Consider the following 16,452-nt stretch of genomic DNA (forward strand, 5'->3'; position numbering starts at 1 on the left):
TGGTGTGGGAAAACCTGCCATAGAATTAACTTTGGGTGTCCAAGCACAGAAGTTCTTGTCTACAAGTGTTAGGAGTTGTATCCTTCCTATCACTCTTACCACCCACAAAAACCCAAAGAATTTCTGTCTTCTGAATACTTTCAGTGGAAACCAGGAGAGGAAAGTAATGCTTTTCTTTATAACTGATCCACTTTTGGTCATTGTTTGGTTCTCAGGCAAGTCCAGACTACCTTTGTTTTGACTTGACATCTTGATCAAGTTTTAGTGTCAGTGTCATGTAGAGAGATATTTGCATTTCTAGTGTGGGACTGGACCCAGAGCAGGGTGTCAGGTAATGTAGGTTTATGTGTTATGAGTTGCAATCACCAAAATGTGCATGTTTAATCCCTGGTTCTCTGTATTTGTATTTCATTTCTTAAATTCAGGGCCTGCTTTAAAAAAGAGGCAATGAAGCCCTGAGCAAAATTTGTGAGAGAGGGTGGACAGTGGGCATGTTGCTACCATTAATACATGATCTGAGGTACAGAAATTTAGTGCTGCAGGGCATGAAAACATGAAACATTAGCACTTAAACAAAGGTGTACCTGAAGCAGCAAGGGGACACATATCAATCCCAATGAAGAAATGCAGTTTTGGAAGAGAGAGAGCTTAGACTTAGGAAGAAGTTAGCAATGTATCTGTGTGAAACTCAGCAAACAAACGGAAAAACCTATGTATTTTCCTGGAGGATTACCTGATATAATCTAAAGCATAAAATTATTCATTTCTAAAGGAGATCAGTTGTTAGCTCAAGGCACTCTGCTGTTGAGAGTTCTGGAAGCAGGTTTCTGACTTGACACACTCTACTTTTTGAAGGCTTTGATACAGCAAAGTACTTAGACAGGTGTTTATTTAGCATCTAAATGGAAGGGATATAAGAATGACTTAATAGTTGCCTTAATCTGTGCTCTTCTGGAAAGGAAGGAGTTGAGAAAAAAGTTTTCTTCAAATGTGTTGGCCCAACAATAATGTAAAGCATTCTGTGTATATGTATTTTCTGGTTTCTCTGAAAAGTCCCATCTGCAGAGCAACAGATATATATTATACATATACATATAAATGACATATGTATGTATTTGTTGTATGCTTGTCATTATGGGCATATGTTAAGAAACTGTTGGTAAATACAGAGCCTGGGTCCCCCAGGAGCAAAGATAAGCATTTTACAAAGAAAGTACTAGAATGTGTTGGGATCTCAGCATCAGTTTTTCTCCAATATGGATTGCATTCAGCTCCCTCAAAAAAATAGAGGAACTTTTTCTATTACTTTAGTCATAGGCACTGATTTAAGAAATTAAATACTAACACTCAGAGTAAGGGATTAAGCATGCACATTTTGTGATTGCAAGAAGTAGCTGGTAACTCACATCATACAAATCTAGGTTCCCTCACGCCCATCTGTGCTGGCAGGTAGGCAGGGTGAGGCAGTGTGGAACAGAGAGCAGCTCAGAGAAGGGAGTTATCAAGAAGTTCAAATGTTTCCTGTGGCTTCTGTAAATGCTCTTTCAACTGAGGTGACCTTCCTCTGGTACGTGTGCTGCAGTTGTATCACAGATGCCATTGAAGAGGGTGGGATAAAATCTGGACTCTTGCCTTTTTCTTCTTTCCATCTTTCTAAAAATACCATTCTATTAATAGCACAGTGTTTTCCCAGACTGCCTGTCTGTTGAGATGAAAAAGGGAACTCGTTAAGCTTCTTTGGTGATAAAACAGACAGTTCTGATAAATACAGCCAAACTGACCATTCTTTTGATCTAATCAGTAAAATTATTGCATGGGTGCTCATGATTTCATGCCTTTGGCATGCTTCCACATCCTTTTTTCAGTTGTTTGATCCCCTGATGCCAAATGCTGTTGGCTCTCTGGCGTATTAGACACTGCAGCACGTGATTTCACCAGTGATTTGTTGCCACTGGCTCATCAGCTGAGCCTGGAGAGCTGAGGTTGCTTTGACCTGCTCTTACCACAGCTGTATGTGCCTGCTGGTTTTGTTCTGTCTCAGTGGAGTGACGTGTCCAGCCCTGGATTTTCCTGCTGGATTTTGGAAGGGAATTCCTCTGTTCAACATTTAAAATGCTGCTTTAGACAATGGAAAAGAAGTGGCTTATTGCAACTGCATTAGATCTGTCAAAGGGAGGGGCTGAGGAGGATTAGTACAAATGGATGAAGTATGCATGGAAAGAAACAAGGAGAAAAATGATTAAAAAATCAAGAATAGAGGGGAAAGAAAAACAGAAGAAAGAAAAGTTCAAATGACAGTGGAAGAAAAGTTCCAAATTCAGGCTTTCATGAAAAAGGGTTTGATAAATAAAAAAGATGAGGTAAGAGAGGTGGCTAGTTAAAATTAGTGATAGATGAGGGAAATCAAGAGAAAGAACAATTCTGGGGAATACATGAAAATACACAATGGTCACTTGTGATATTCACATGCTTTTTCTCACTAAAAAAGAATGGTAGAAGAGATGGTTGCAAACATCAACAATACAGACCCATAAGATTACTTCATATTCAGCATAATGGTAACTGGTATTTTGAACATCCAAGTTAAAATCTACTTTTTGCTGCCCTGGGGCAGGAATTGGCTTGCAGTTCTTTCACTCTCTGAACTGTGTGCCCGTGTCTGGAGCTCCCAGTCAATGCCACATCCCATCAGGGCACTGCAATAAGCTGGAATGGTGTTTGCATGGGAAGAGGCCCAGCCCCATAATATCATTTTTAAGGCTGTATTTTGAGTTTATTGTCTGTCTTTTTTTATTTAGGTAAGATTCTCCACCTCCCTTCTGGGTCTTTCACCCCTGAGGGACACCTAAGCACAGACACAGTGTTTGACATCCTTGTGTGTTACTGTGAAGTGTAATCACAGCTTTTGCTGTTGAACCTGTTTCACTTCCCAGAAATACTTTAGTGCTCACAAAGGTACAGAGCATGTGACAACAACTATTTAGAAGTTGTTACATACTAATAATCACAAATCACAAATACAACAGTTCTTCCAGTATAAAATAAAAGTATGCTTATCCGAATGAGTTTACTGGGAATGGAAGCTTCAAAAAAATTTAAATTATCTCCTTCTTGAAACCATTTTGAGCAACTTTATATTCACGTGACAAGGGCTTTGAGAATGTAACATTTTCATCATTAAATGACATTTTATTTTAAATTAAAATGCCATATGTTTTCTATATGTGTGACAATAAAACCTGATGTCTTAGTTACCCATACTTGTTCCTCTGAGAAAATAAATTCTCAAATACCCTAAATTCCACACTCCAGAGCAATTTAGATCTCCTTAGAGATCACAGTTTGAACTACAAATGCAATAAGGGCTGCATCCTGCTGTAACTGAAATCTTTCCTAAGTCTACTTCTGCTTTTCAATCTCTCTAATTTTTCATTAGATCAAGAGTCACACATTTTTGTTGGCAGTAAAGCAATTCCAATTTGAACTGCCTTCTGTCTTCAATAGGAATTTTCCCAAAGTACAGAAATAAAAATGTAAAACTTTGCTGTGTTTCATTACTTTCATTCTTTTGAACATTGCTGCTCTGAAAGCTCTGTGTGAAATTATTAGAAGATGGGTTTTGAAATGCTTGTGAAAGTAGATGCATATATGGGACTCAAAGGGCCTTATTTAAAAAAGAAATTTGCCAGTTACCCAGATCTCTGGTTGGTTATGCCCATTCAAGGATACAGAATCCATCATTCCTATGATTATTTTTACATCTGAACTTTTTTTTTTTTATACTAGATAGACTTGAAACTTTCAGGGTCATTTGCCCAGCATGTAGTTGAATGTCCTGTGCTATAGATTCCAATTAGCAAGACCATGTTCAATGGTCCTACACCACCAATGCTGTCTAACTGCTTTCCACTTGGCTTTATATGTTTCTTCTTTGTTGCAGCTGCAACCAGGTCTATCTACCCTTTGAAAGAAAAATTTCAATTACCCCAGGGAGAAGCTTTTAGCTTTATTAAGCATTGAAGTCTACACATTTGTTCTTCTGTTGAAGAGCAGTTCAAAAGGAGACTTTCTGAGGAAGTAATCTGATAAATTAGGATAAATCTTGTGGACTTTCACTGCTAATGTTTTTTCCTGTAGTCTGAGCCTAAGATTCTGCCAACTCAATGTACAGTTAAGCATTTCTTTAACACTTTTAGCCTCTGACAGATGTTTCTTATACATCACAAGTAAATGGCTCTTCAGTGTTTTTTTGAGACTGCTGTGCTCTCAGCATAAAATTGATGTCACAGAAGGCTGGAGAGCTGTGCTCCAGCCTTGAGAGACAGTGACAGAAAACTGTTCCCATCTGGTGGCTTTGTGTTGGCCTCTGAGTAAACGAATGGTTTCCTTTCTGGGCTGATGGGTGTCAGCTCCTCGTGTCCAGGAGTGCCCTGGGTTATCTCAGGAGGAGGCAGCCTGCACACACCAGGGCTCTCATCTGCCCCTGCTTCGCTGCCTTGGCCTCTCAGGGGACTGGGGCAGCCAAGTGATGTGGAGGAAAGCTGGAATAACACTGATGTGAGGCACATCTCTCTGGAGATGGAAAAAGGAGCTGCTCTTCCTAGCACTGCTGATCTTGTGTTGTACCTCCTTGGTGGGCTCATTCACACAAGTAAATAAAGCCGTCATTTATGCTTTTTAGTGTTTGAGAATTCCACAAAAGTTTCACATCTCTGGTTTGAAATCTAATCTCTCATTATTGTCTCTATCTTGCAAACTAATTTATTATTGCATTTGAAGTCCTAAATGCCTCATGAGAGAGCTGAACGTACAGTCTAACAATCTGCCCATAAAGGGCAAACATGAGTTACACATTTAAAGAAGATAATATTTCAGTTGTATGGAAATCCTGTCACTCTTGCTTTTCTGTTTAAGCTTTATATAATAAAGCCTTTCTTGCTGTTTTCAGAAAAGTTTTGGTTCTTGCTCACTCATCCCTGTTCTGTGTGGCAGAAGAAAATGACACATTAAATCAAGACTGCGTAACAGGGCACACAACTAAATGAAATTTATACCATGAATTAGAAGACTAGAGTTCATGGAGGAAATACATTTTTCTAAAAATCCTGAAGAGAGAATAGGGAGGAAACAAATAAACATTGAGAGACTTCTCCAAAGACACAGTCCCACCCAAGCCTGAAGCTACAATGTGCTTTTTGGAGCACCATTAAATTACAGCCACTATCAGTTTCAGACACAGGTAGCACAATTTACATAAGCAAATCTCATCTGGCTACCCCATAAATATACATATTATAATCTGTTATTAATACACAAGATTATATTGTCATAATACATCAAAATATTACAAGTGGGAATTTTGAGTGAATTATCACTCCTCAATTCTCTGCATCCATCATAAGGCCAATATGCCACCTACATCTACATTCCAAGGCACACACATCCTCTCCTGTCCCTCAGGACTTCTTTGTCAGCAACTCAACCAACACCAAATACTCCCACTGAAACCAAAACAAAATTGAATAAGAAAGAAAAGAAAACCCCCAAACTGTTTGCTCTCTCTTAGGAAAACACAATTTCATGGTGCAATAAAGATATTAAGACTGGGGCAAAATAATTAAGATTACTGAAATTAATTCTATATCAAAGTCTACAGAAGGACTCCTGTTGACATCAAAGCTTTGTCTTCTCTTTGATAATGAGATTACACTTCATACTTGATTTTCTACATATTCTTCTGTATAGAGTAAATTTATTGCCGCTGTCTGTCAATGATTCTGCACCAAAAAAAAAGCAAAGGACATATTTTTTGTGCCACTGGGCTTGGAAAACCTGCAACCCAAGACCTGACACCATAACCTTGGAGCTGAAACTGTAGTTAGAACTTGTGTTTCCAGTGTTCCATCATGTGCATACATATTTTATGCATTTACTTCCAGTTAGTCAAGACTTCTCTGTTTCAAATTTCAGCTTGTATCATCTACCCAGTTTCATTAAATACATTTGTATACATGCATTGTATACATGAAATGTAGTATGTAGTTCTTTTGACGAGATAACAAAGGTGAAAAAAATGGTCTCTCACTCACCTATTTGAGTCTGGAAAAAGTAGCTGAAGTAAAATCCAGTTCAAATGCCACAGACAAGACTGAACATAAAGGGTTAACGTTTTAATGAAAAAACCTAATCTGCCTATCCCCTTATCAGAGTAGAAATATCATAAACAAAAAAATTAATCATACTTTGATTGATCATACTCTTTCTGAAGGCTCTGGTGACATTTTGACATGCAACCTTTGAGAGAAGACTTGGTAAGCTCCAAGGGAGTACTGTCCTTTTGAAGCTGTGTAGGGCTCGGGTGCCAAGTCACTCTTCCAAAGTTCAAGGTATTTGCTGCTGAATCAGTCAGTGGTGTTACTGATTTTTGCAGCATTAAGAAAGAGGAAGTACTGGAGGAAAGTCTTGCATGTGCCAGACAGACACATGCCTATATTAAGACTCATGTTGAATTGTTAGTTTTTAGTTATCAGCAAAACCAAGCTAAGAATCTGCGTGCTCAGCTGAGAGTGTTATTGGTGCAGCTTGTTCATGTTGCAAAGATAACAGTTGATTTCAGTATGAAATGCTGAGACATTTTTTCTTCTAGGTTTGAGCTCTTCAGTCCAAAGCATGAAGTTTTTGATGTTTACATGGGCTAAAGATCATCATCTCAGTCAGGTTACATCTGACCTGCAGTTGGAGAAGGCCAACTTCATTTTCCATTTGTGAGAACAGTCAGTCCATTGCAGCCCAGCACACAGCTCCTATGATATCAGTCCATAAGGTGTTCCCACCTTAGCTCCTGCCATTCACCTTCCCTGCCCACACCCTCTGCAGCTGCCTATGGATGCAGAAAATGGGGTCTGCAGCAGAGCAGGGCCTTTTGGGGGAATGGAGCTGCCTGCTCAGCCATGGGGACACGAGGAGGAGATGGGGAACTCTCAGCAGATGAGCAAGGAGCTGCTGCAGGTGGAAGGGGAAGAGGTTGGAGGCTGCTCAGGCAGGGTAGGCAGGGCAGGAGAGCTGTGCCAGGTGAGGTTTGAGTGCTGTGGGAAAGAGGATGGAGCTGCTTTCTGGGAGAGGGGACAGCCGGCAGCTGGACAGGAGGAGGGGGATGTGGACAGGGCTTTGGAAAGCACATCCAGCTCACAGCTCCTCACAGCCCAGCTTTGTGATTTCAAATGAGGTGATTTCAAATGAGCAGAACAGTTCTGTCAGAAACATTATGCTGATCAATAGGACAGATTATTTGTTTTAGTACAGTGCTTTCACCCAAATGGAACGTTATCTTGCTGATACAATTTTATCTGAGTTATCTTTATTTTATGGACTTCTAATGAAGGATCTCACCATGATCATTTACACTGAGGATCAGTTTATATTACCTGCAGGAAAGTGCTCCTCACTACATAACCTTCACATGCTATTAAGCAAAGATCTCTTTTTTATTCAAATATTAGCTGGAGAATTTCCCTGCTCTTAGTGATATTTCCAAGGCACTAATTTTAGAGAAAGTCTGCCAGAGGCAGCTCAAGGAGCTGGTGAATCACTTTCTTTTGGATTTATGGTGTAGCCTACACGGTGAGAGTATGTACTGGGGGAGGGACTGTGTGCTAGAAACCACAGGAATGATCTACAAAGTATAGGAAAAAATAACCTAAATAGTGGAGAATATTTCAAAGAAACCAGGTTCTGCTGCAAGGGTTCTGTGGCAATCTCAGCCAGTGCTTCTCAGGATCTTCAGCCATTGTCTCATTTCAGTAAATTCAGACACCTCCACGCCTGATCATTGCAGGAGCTCACAAAGCAAGAGGTAGTTTAGGTCTGTGCCTGACACTGGTGCCTCCCAGGCTGAGAGAGCACTTCAGTGAAGTGGCTTTGTGTCACTGAGACAGGCACTCGTGCTCATGCAGCAAATGTTTGTGTCCTAATGCATTTTCCTCTCCAGAGAAAACACACATTCTATAGCCTCCTTGTGTCATTCCTCCTCCTGCATTGCTCCACTCCATGGCATTGTTTCTAGAACATGTCTTTGGTCCTTTCTCTGTGCAACTGCACAGTGAGACAGACAGCAGGTATGTGCATTATGGCCTCAGGCACAGGAACTTCCTTCTAAAGAAATATTCAAAGTCATTGCAACAATGAGGAAATAAAACAATGAACCCTGCAGATTGGTCTCCTGCAGTATGTAGCTGCTATTCACCTGACAAATTTATAATGGTGGGCAGAAAATAACACTACTACTATTATTGCATGTATTATTAACACTAAGGAGAAGGCAGCAGCTGTCTTTGCCCTCATCCCACCAACAAATTAGCTGGCACCATCTAATGGGACCTCTGCTATCAAGAGTTGTCCAAGCCTTGAAAGAATCTACTCAAAGCAGAGAAGGGACAGAGAGCTTTAGCCCAGGTGACAGATAGATACACCCCTCTGTTTCACTGTGCCTTCTCATCCCACCGTGGAACAGCTTTGTCTGGGAATCTGGCTAGAGCAGATACACATCTGGCCAAATTAATGCCACAGTGCTAAGTTCAACAGGACTCTAACAGGAAAAAACTACTATTTCCATGGAACTATTTCTCCAGAAACAGCCTCCCAGCAGGCACTTCTCCCTACAGCACAGGGGCTAAGCTGTGCCTAATCCTCAGAAAAGTCAGATCTCAAACACATCACTGGCTTGTGACCATGGAGTTATGCAGGGCTGCCAAGGACAGGGAGCTTGTCACACACCTCACAGTGCAGGTGACACCTAGAATTCACCAGAAAATACAAACCTCAGCACATCTGGCAGAGCTCCAGAGCAGCCTGAGCACTGGGGTCCTTTCGGGGCTGTGAGAAAGCCCCGAGGGAGAGGCACAGTACCAGCAGCACCTCTTGGCTCTGTGGTTGCTTCACTTCTTCTTTCAAGAGACTACAGGAACAGAGGAGAGAGTTGAAAATTTTTTGCAGTCTTCAGTATCTGATTTTTCCTGTACTTTGCTTTCCTTGGTGAGAGACATCTAAAATATTTTAAATTTAATTTTAGGATTTGAAAATGCAGTCAGGCCTGTTTATTAAAAGCTACTGGAGTTCAGCTGGGGAAAGTGCCAGAAAACTTTGCAATAAGTTTTAAGTAGCCTGAAACAATAGTTGGCTAGGCTTACTTTTGAGAAAAGGAAGGTGTTAGCCACTGCAGAGGAACTGAAAAGAGAACTCAATCTCTTTCTCAGAGTTTTGTTCAGGTACTAAAGGGTTTTTTTCAGTTCCCTATCAAAATATTAATGTAACTTCTGAGTTACAGATTCACAGGATGAAATTCTTTAGGATTTATAATCAAAGAGTTCATAATAAACTATTTAAAGTTTATAGTCAATCTTTGGAACTGATGATCTGATAATTTAATTCAGACCTGATTTACCAATAGCTTATAAATATATTTAGATAAAAACTTCAGGTTTGTATTCTCTCCGTAAGTGGACTGTCTTAACTTTTGCTTTAGCTTAATACTGGTGATACCAGCCCAATTTTAGTTTCCCACTTTCATATTTTTTTCCTAGACAGATATAACAATTTTTAAAACAAAATAATCAGTTAATTAAAAATCCATTATTAAATTAAGCATCACAGAACAAGAACTTTTCCATATTGAGTGAATGTTAAGTGATCAAAGAACAAAGGAAAAACTCAATGGGTCCCCAGTTAGTCCTACACTTAGATCACACTAACAGATCCCAGTGAGATATCTCAGCACAGATTTGTGCCTTTGGACAAGGGACATTCCCCAGATATGGCAAAGGAACCACCCCCATGGTGTGACCCTGGCAGGGCAGCTGGAGCAGGAGATAACCTTCTGCACCCTCCACAGGCCTCTGAGGATAATGCAGCAGCCAGCTGGACAAAGTGAGTTCCCCAAAAGAATCTCTTGATACCCTGGATCTCCACTGATACCCCATGTTCAGAGCTGCTGGTGCCTGACCTTGCTGGTCACAGTCTCTGCTGGGTACCTGCATTTTTGGCCATAGCTCAGCACAATGACACAGGGGAAGTATCCACAGCAACCTGAAAAACAGAGTCAGATACTTAAATAATGCTCTGTAGAATTCTGTGTAACCTCCCCTGGCAGGTAATGGTTTGAATATGAAGGTATTACTGGACTGCTGGAGCTTTTCATCCAGCTGGGACCTTCTTTCCATCACGAGAGAGAAAATAGCAGAGATGAGGTTTTGTGGTTCCATCTCCAGGCCCTCCTGCTGCCTTCTGCCGAGCTGGCACCTATGATGCTTTCTAGTCAAGCAATACTCAAAATGGGTTTTACCAAAAGTCTGTATCTTCTAAAGCAAATGCCTTCTTTTCACCTCAAAGTCTTTTGACCCTTTGTCAACTGATGTGTGCACAAACCTACACTTGAAAGACTGACTCCATGCTATGGTTGCTGTATGGTTACTGCCTTCTCTGGCAAAATCTGTAACTCCAGATTTTTTAGGATCACTGTACTCCACACACCTGCAGAGGTGCTGTCATTTGTGTTTTCTGCACATCTGTTCTCCATTGGGAAAACCCAGAATGGCAAAACCTCGCTTTACTTCAGAAGTGATTTACCTGTAATTGTACATGATATTTAACAAGCACTCTTTGGGCTTTTTTTCTTCTTTTGTGGTGGGAAATGCCTACAGGAAATCTGCATTTCAACCTCTCCAACTTTAACCTCCAAAAACTTGAAGGGGTTGCATTCTCAGACACAGCATGAATACAATTAATCTTATTTTTCTGTATTTTGTGATGCTGCTGCCATCTAGAGTGTAAAAGTAACACTGTGCCATGCAATAGCATCAGCAGTATTTAATTAATGGATTTTGTATTAACAGAGAGCAAGTATAATCATAATCGTACATTTTTCTCCATTTTGTTCCACTGCTGCCACCTAGAGTTATAAAACAAGTAGATTATTTTTCTAACTGCATCTGTTTAATTAGTGGCTATTTATATCTCTGGGTGATACCTTACTTTTCCACAATTTTATCATTGCTTTGGCTTGTCTCTTTGTCCTGGATGCCAACATAATCCAAGTATGGCATGGCATCCTATTTTCTTTAAAAAAAATTAACAAAGTGATTAAGCCAAGTAATTAATTTCTTGTAATTTTACATTTTAAAAGGTCATTTTTATACAAGAAATTATCTTAGGTCAACCTATCTGGTTTTTTCCGGTTACAAGACATCATTCATTATAAAAATTTGACTTAACATACACGTGAGACCCCCTAATTAGAATTAATAAGCAAAAAAATATGCTGCTATTGTCATTAACAAGAAGAGACAGCTGCTTGTTTTTTGTGAAAAACCTCAAGATTTTACAGTTTGTTTTTTTTTTTTTTTGTGGCACAGAAAGCAACACACAAGCCTTGGGGACTGTAAAACAATCAATAAAAGAAAATAACGAATAATAGGTTACCAAATCTGCAGTCACTAATGCATGTGACCTCCTTGTGTATTTGAAGGTTCAAAAGAAGCCTCCTTTGATGCCTAGTAGGTAACTACAGAAATTCCTGGAAGAAATCCTAGGCATTCTTGTTCTTTTAGCCTATTTAATTTTTAGACAGCTTTGGATGACTGCACTGGAGGTAACAGCAACCCTCCAAGATCAAACATCCACCAACTCTTTACCTGGATTGTTCCTTCCTCTTTGCTGATGTAATCACTTTCATTATCCCTCCTCAGGTGGCCTGACTTTGTTGGGAATCCTTAGCTTGTCATGTCTCGTGGAAACAGTGGCACTTTCTATATCTTTGTTTGACAGCTCTATTACAGTGCCTCAAAACTCAGGAATTTAATACATAGGCCTCCTCAATATCTCTAATGGCAAATTTCATGAAAAAAAAAACCCTTTTCTTGGACTTTGATCACAGAACTTTCTCTGGCTGGCTGTTCTTGGTTCCTAGTTCCTCTGGCTGTGCCCCTTGCCTTCTTTCACCCACATGTGAAGCAAAGCCAGTGTCCTGGTTTTGTCTTTTCAAACTATATGAAAACTCCTCACAGCTCTTGGCACAATGGCCTCACCTTAATAGCAACATGAAAGTGCCACATGCTTCTGTACATGCTCCAAATAGCTCACCCCAGGAAAGCTGCTGCAGATAACAGGGAGCCAAATGGAGCAGGGTTTTATTCTCACGTTGGTGTCGTTTGGCTTTTAGGCTGGAACATGGAAACTTTTAAATAATACATCCAATCAGCTCCACCATTTCTCAAAGAATGTCCTAGACATAAATTCATAGGTATTTACAGATTTAAGCAGAATCAAGTGAGAAAAAAAGCTAAACAGGGAATATATGAAGCTCAGATATTGAGCTGGCCGACCCAGAGGCTACAAAAGGATCTGTAATTGCCCACAGATCAAAGCTATTAGCAGCATGCAGTGTGACAACAAAATATCTCATCTCTGCTTGTGCTCCCATTGTAGAAATAGAATTAATAATGGTGTGAAAGGAGTGTGGAGGGAAGAAGCCATAAGGGTCCAACATGTATAAAGTATGAAGAGTGAGTGGTGTGGGCATGGAAAGAGCCCCTGTGGGGCTGCAAGGAAGGACTCAGAGCTGGGCATGTCCAGGCATTGGGAGGAGATCCATAGTGTCTGACACGATGGAGGAAAGGGGAGCCTCAGGGCATTCCCAAGAATTTGTTTCTGTAACTTCCAACAGGTTTTTTCCCATGCCAGTTGCCCGGTCCCTAAGCTTCAGGCTGATGGGAGTGTGAAAGCAGCAGCTGCCCAGGTACCTCAGCATGGAATGGTTCTTTTTAAAGGCTCACCCTCTGCAGCTGCCTTTTGGTGCTCTGATATATTTTCCAGTGAATACAACCTCTGTGTAGTTTGTTAATCCTTTCCTGGCATTTGGTCCCAGAGATGTGTAGTACAGGCTGTCTCTCAAGCTATGAGACTGACAAGTTTTACTTCACAGAAACAGTCCAGAGATAATAATTTCTTCTAATATTCAGATCAGGGCATTTTGATGGCTTCTAACAGCTGGCTTGTTTAAGGCCTAAGAGAAAAATAGGAAAAAAAATCTACTAAGAATGGATGTAACACTTCTAAGTTGGTTCTACTCAGAGTAATGCCTTTTTTTAAATTAGTTAAATAACAACATTTCTGCATTTCAAAATGCACTCAGTGTATCTGCCACAATCTTTGTGTCTTCATCTTTTTTTTTTCAACAGTGGGTTATTTTTACCTTAGGAGAAGTGTGAACTTATTCAGTAAGTTTGATTTTGACAGCTTAGCTTTCTCTTGGTTTTAACAGTTCAGCACAATGGAATTTATGTCAATGTGCTATCTTTTGCTAAAAACACACAAAGAACTTTAGAGAGTGCTTATGAGATTTAAGAAAAGCAGTCAAATCCTGATCAGCAGAGAAGGTTTACCCAATGCACAGAGTTGATAGCTTGATTCTGCATCAGAGATTCCACCCAGATTCATACTGGATCCCTGTTGTATCATTTCAAGTGCTATTTTCATCTCCTTATGATGTGATTCAAAGTGTTTCAGACAGAAGGGTTCCCATTCTGTTCACATTATTAAACAGTCATACCCTTTGCTTTTGACACAGTGTTCAGACTCATAATGCCTCCAGTAATTATCTTTCACTGAACACCAATATTTATTTGGAAATTTAAAACAGTAACTAAATCAGGTACAAAATCCTGCTTTGAAAATGTATTCGGAGCCTCAGTGAGCACTGCTCCCATGTCATCACAGCTTTGTCCTCAAGCTGTTTGTTCAGATGTGCCTTTGCTCTTATACCTCAACAATTTTTCCTGTGTGGTGCACGTTTTCATTATATAAGTAAATAATATAAAGTGAGGAAAGGTGGTACAATTTACTAGAAAAAATGTTGTAAATGGGAAAGACCAGCTTTATAGTGTTTTTGGGCTTGAAATAAACAGAAAAACTGAAGCTGAGTTTTGATACAATTATGCCAGCTTAGCTAGACACACTATTGCACCTCCTTTCATGGAGCAGTTTTGAAATATTTTGAAGTTGTCCCATAGTTTTGAAAACCTATTTGTCCTTCTTTTTACCTTTTTGTTTTCTGCAGTTGTGCCAAGGTGTACATTTCTCAGGACTGCAGTTCAAATCTGTACCTGTTTGCTAATACCATCTTTTGTACAGAAGAATTCTTCAGTAGCTCTCAAAATATTTGGTCAGTTTATTGCAACAATTGCTTTGGTCTCATTATTCTGTCCATAAATATTTGGTCTGACCAACGTCTTGTTACACAAATTCATTAGGTTCAAACCATAGCAATGGGTGGAAATGAACATAAAAATCACAGTCTTGTTCTTTCTCTGACTCCATAAAGGTCTAACCTGCAGCAGAGAAGGAATCAGCCCCTGTGCCCTCTGGGCTCCCCTAGGGCAGCACAATGCAGAGGCTGATCTTCAGGCAGGAAACTTGGAAAATGTGCAATTGTGCACAGCTATGGCACATCCACATCTCCAGCATCACACTGCAACTGCAGGGAGCACCTGAGGACATCTGAGGAAATTTGGGAGAGCCACACTTTCAAAACAAGCCCCTTTGTCATCAAATTCTGTAAGAAATAAATTATAAATTCCACCTGAGATTTTTCATCAAAGTAACAAGAGCTTGTACCCCAGAGTTGACCAAACGTGCCCATTTTTGGTTTAACATGTGGAGAAGGGGAAGTAGGGGAGGGCATTCAGCATTCACAATTCTGTCAGTCCCCCAGAGAGGGCCTTTCATGGCTTATTACAGAACTCAAAACTTTGGATTTTCAAATAAATACCTCAAGTTTACTATAAAAGGAAAGAAGTGTGTGTAGGAAAAAGGCCTAGAGTTCCATTAGTTTGTAAAAATTATTTTGAAAGCAAGAGTCTCGGGGAATTTAGTTTTCTCTATCCAGGAAAAAAAATTCCATCTCAAGAGAGAGATAAACTCTTTAACTGATGCACAAGTCCAGTCAAAAACATTAGGTGCAGGAATATATCATTATTTTGACCTTCCTAAATGGTTCTGCAAAGATGAAACAGAAATTTGTACAACACTCCAAGAAAGTCCATAATTTCTGATATTTCAGAACTGCACTATGGAGACCATAAATTGTCTGGTTTTCCCCAGTATCATCTATGCCAATTTTTATTGATTGGCAATTGTGTTACTTCTAAAGCAGGCCATTAACAGAGTCATGGTTTTTCATGTGTATTCCAGGAATAGCCAGGAATTCAAAATAACACTTTGGAAACAATGACTAGTAGATGTAGTGCAATCCTCAAATTTATTGCTCTGTTAAATTAGATAAAGCAACAATGCTACTGTAAAAGAAAAAAAAAATACACCTATTTAAGAAGTCCAGATTCTGAAATTTTGTATAAACAGAGCATCTACCAGATACTTGTCATTTAGATATTCCAGTATATTTTCTGTCATAGGGAATTTTAGTCTAAAATAGTAATAATTTTATTTTAGAAAAAAGATTGTTATCCAAAACAGAGAAATTATTTCAGAATAAAGTAATTTGTAATTGGAAAGATGAGGAATTACTGCAGAGTGGGAAAAGTGAAGTGCTATTACCTGTGTTTACAATATCATTATCAGCATTTTATGTTTGTTTACTTGAGTCCAGAGGCTCAAATCAGGCCACTCCACAGGCTGTGCTCAGGCAGACTGGATGTGGAATTCCCTTCCCAAAGCAACCAGGGAAACCTTGTAAGAAATAGCAGAAAAGGAGTAACTTCTAAAGGTGCTTGATGGGGAGTTACCCCAGGAAAGACAGAGGGTTTAGGCCTGAATTTGGAATCAATTTGCCCTTGTTCCTAAACAGCAGCTTTTCCCCTATTGCCCATTTCTTTTGTTCTGCCTGATTCCATGAAGACACGAAGCTGAATGTGCAAACTCACAGCCATTCCCATGGCAACAGATGTGATGTTATGATGTCCTCTCCTGGAGCAAACAAAACAGGCAACTGAGCTGGCCTAAGGAAGGAGTAGCAGCACTTTATAACCCTAAAGATGCACTTCTAAAATCATTTTTAGCTGATACCAAACACATTCCATAGACATCAACTACCACCTTCCCCACAGGCCATGATTCTTTACAGGAGATGAGGAGCTAAAGGGCTGATCTAACAAAGTCAATGGAAAGTCTCCTGCTGTGTTCTGGGGAGCAGGATTGGACAGGAGACCATGTCCTGTAGGTAAGTATTGTTATTCTGGTTTAAATGGGACAAAAAACTAACTCAATGTCATGTGATTTATCTAGAATCCTATACTAGAACTCAGAAAGATCTATCATGGAATTGATAAATGACAGGATAAAATAAAATATATTAGGATTTCTTTTAAAAATAAGTTATAATCTAACCACAGCATTCTACTGACCCTTCATATTTGCATCAAAAATTGAATTAATTCTACTTAGAAA

This window comes from Zonotrichia leucophrys, chromosome 9 (genome assembly GCF_028769735.1).
Source record: "Zonotrichia leucophrys gambelii isolate GWCS_2022_RI chromosome 9, RI_Zleu_2.0, whole genome shotgun sequence".
Lineage (NCBI taxonomy): Eukaryota > Metazoa > Chordata > Aves > Passeriformes > Passerellidae > Zonotrichia > Zonotrichia leucophrys.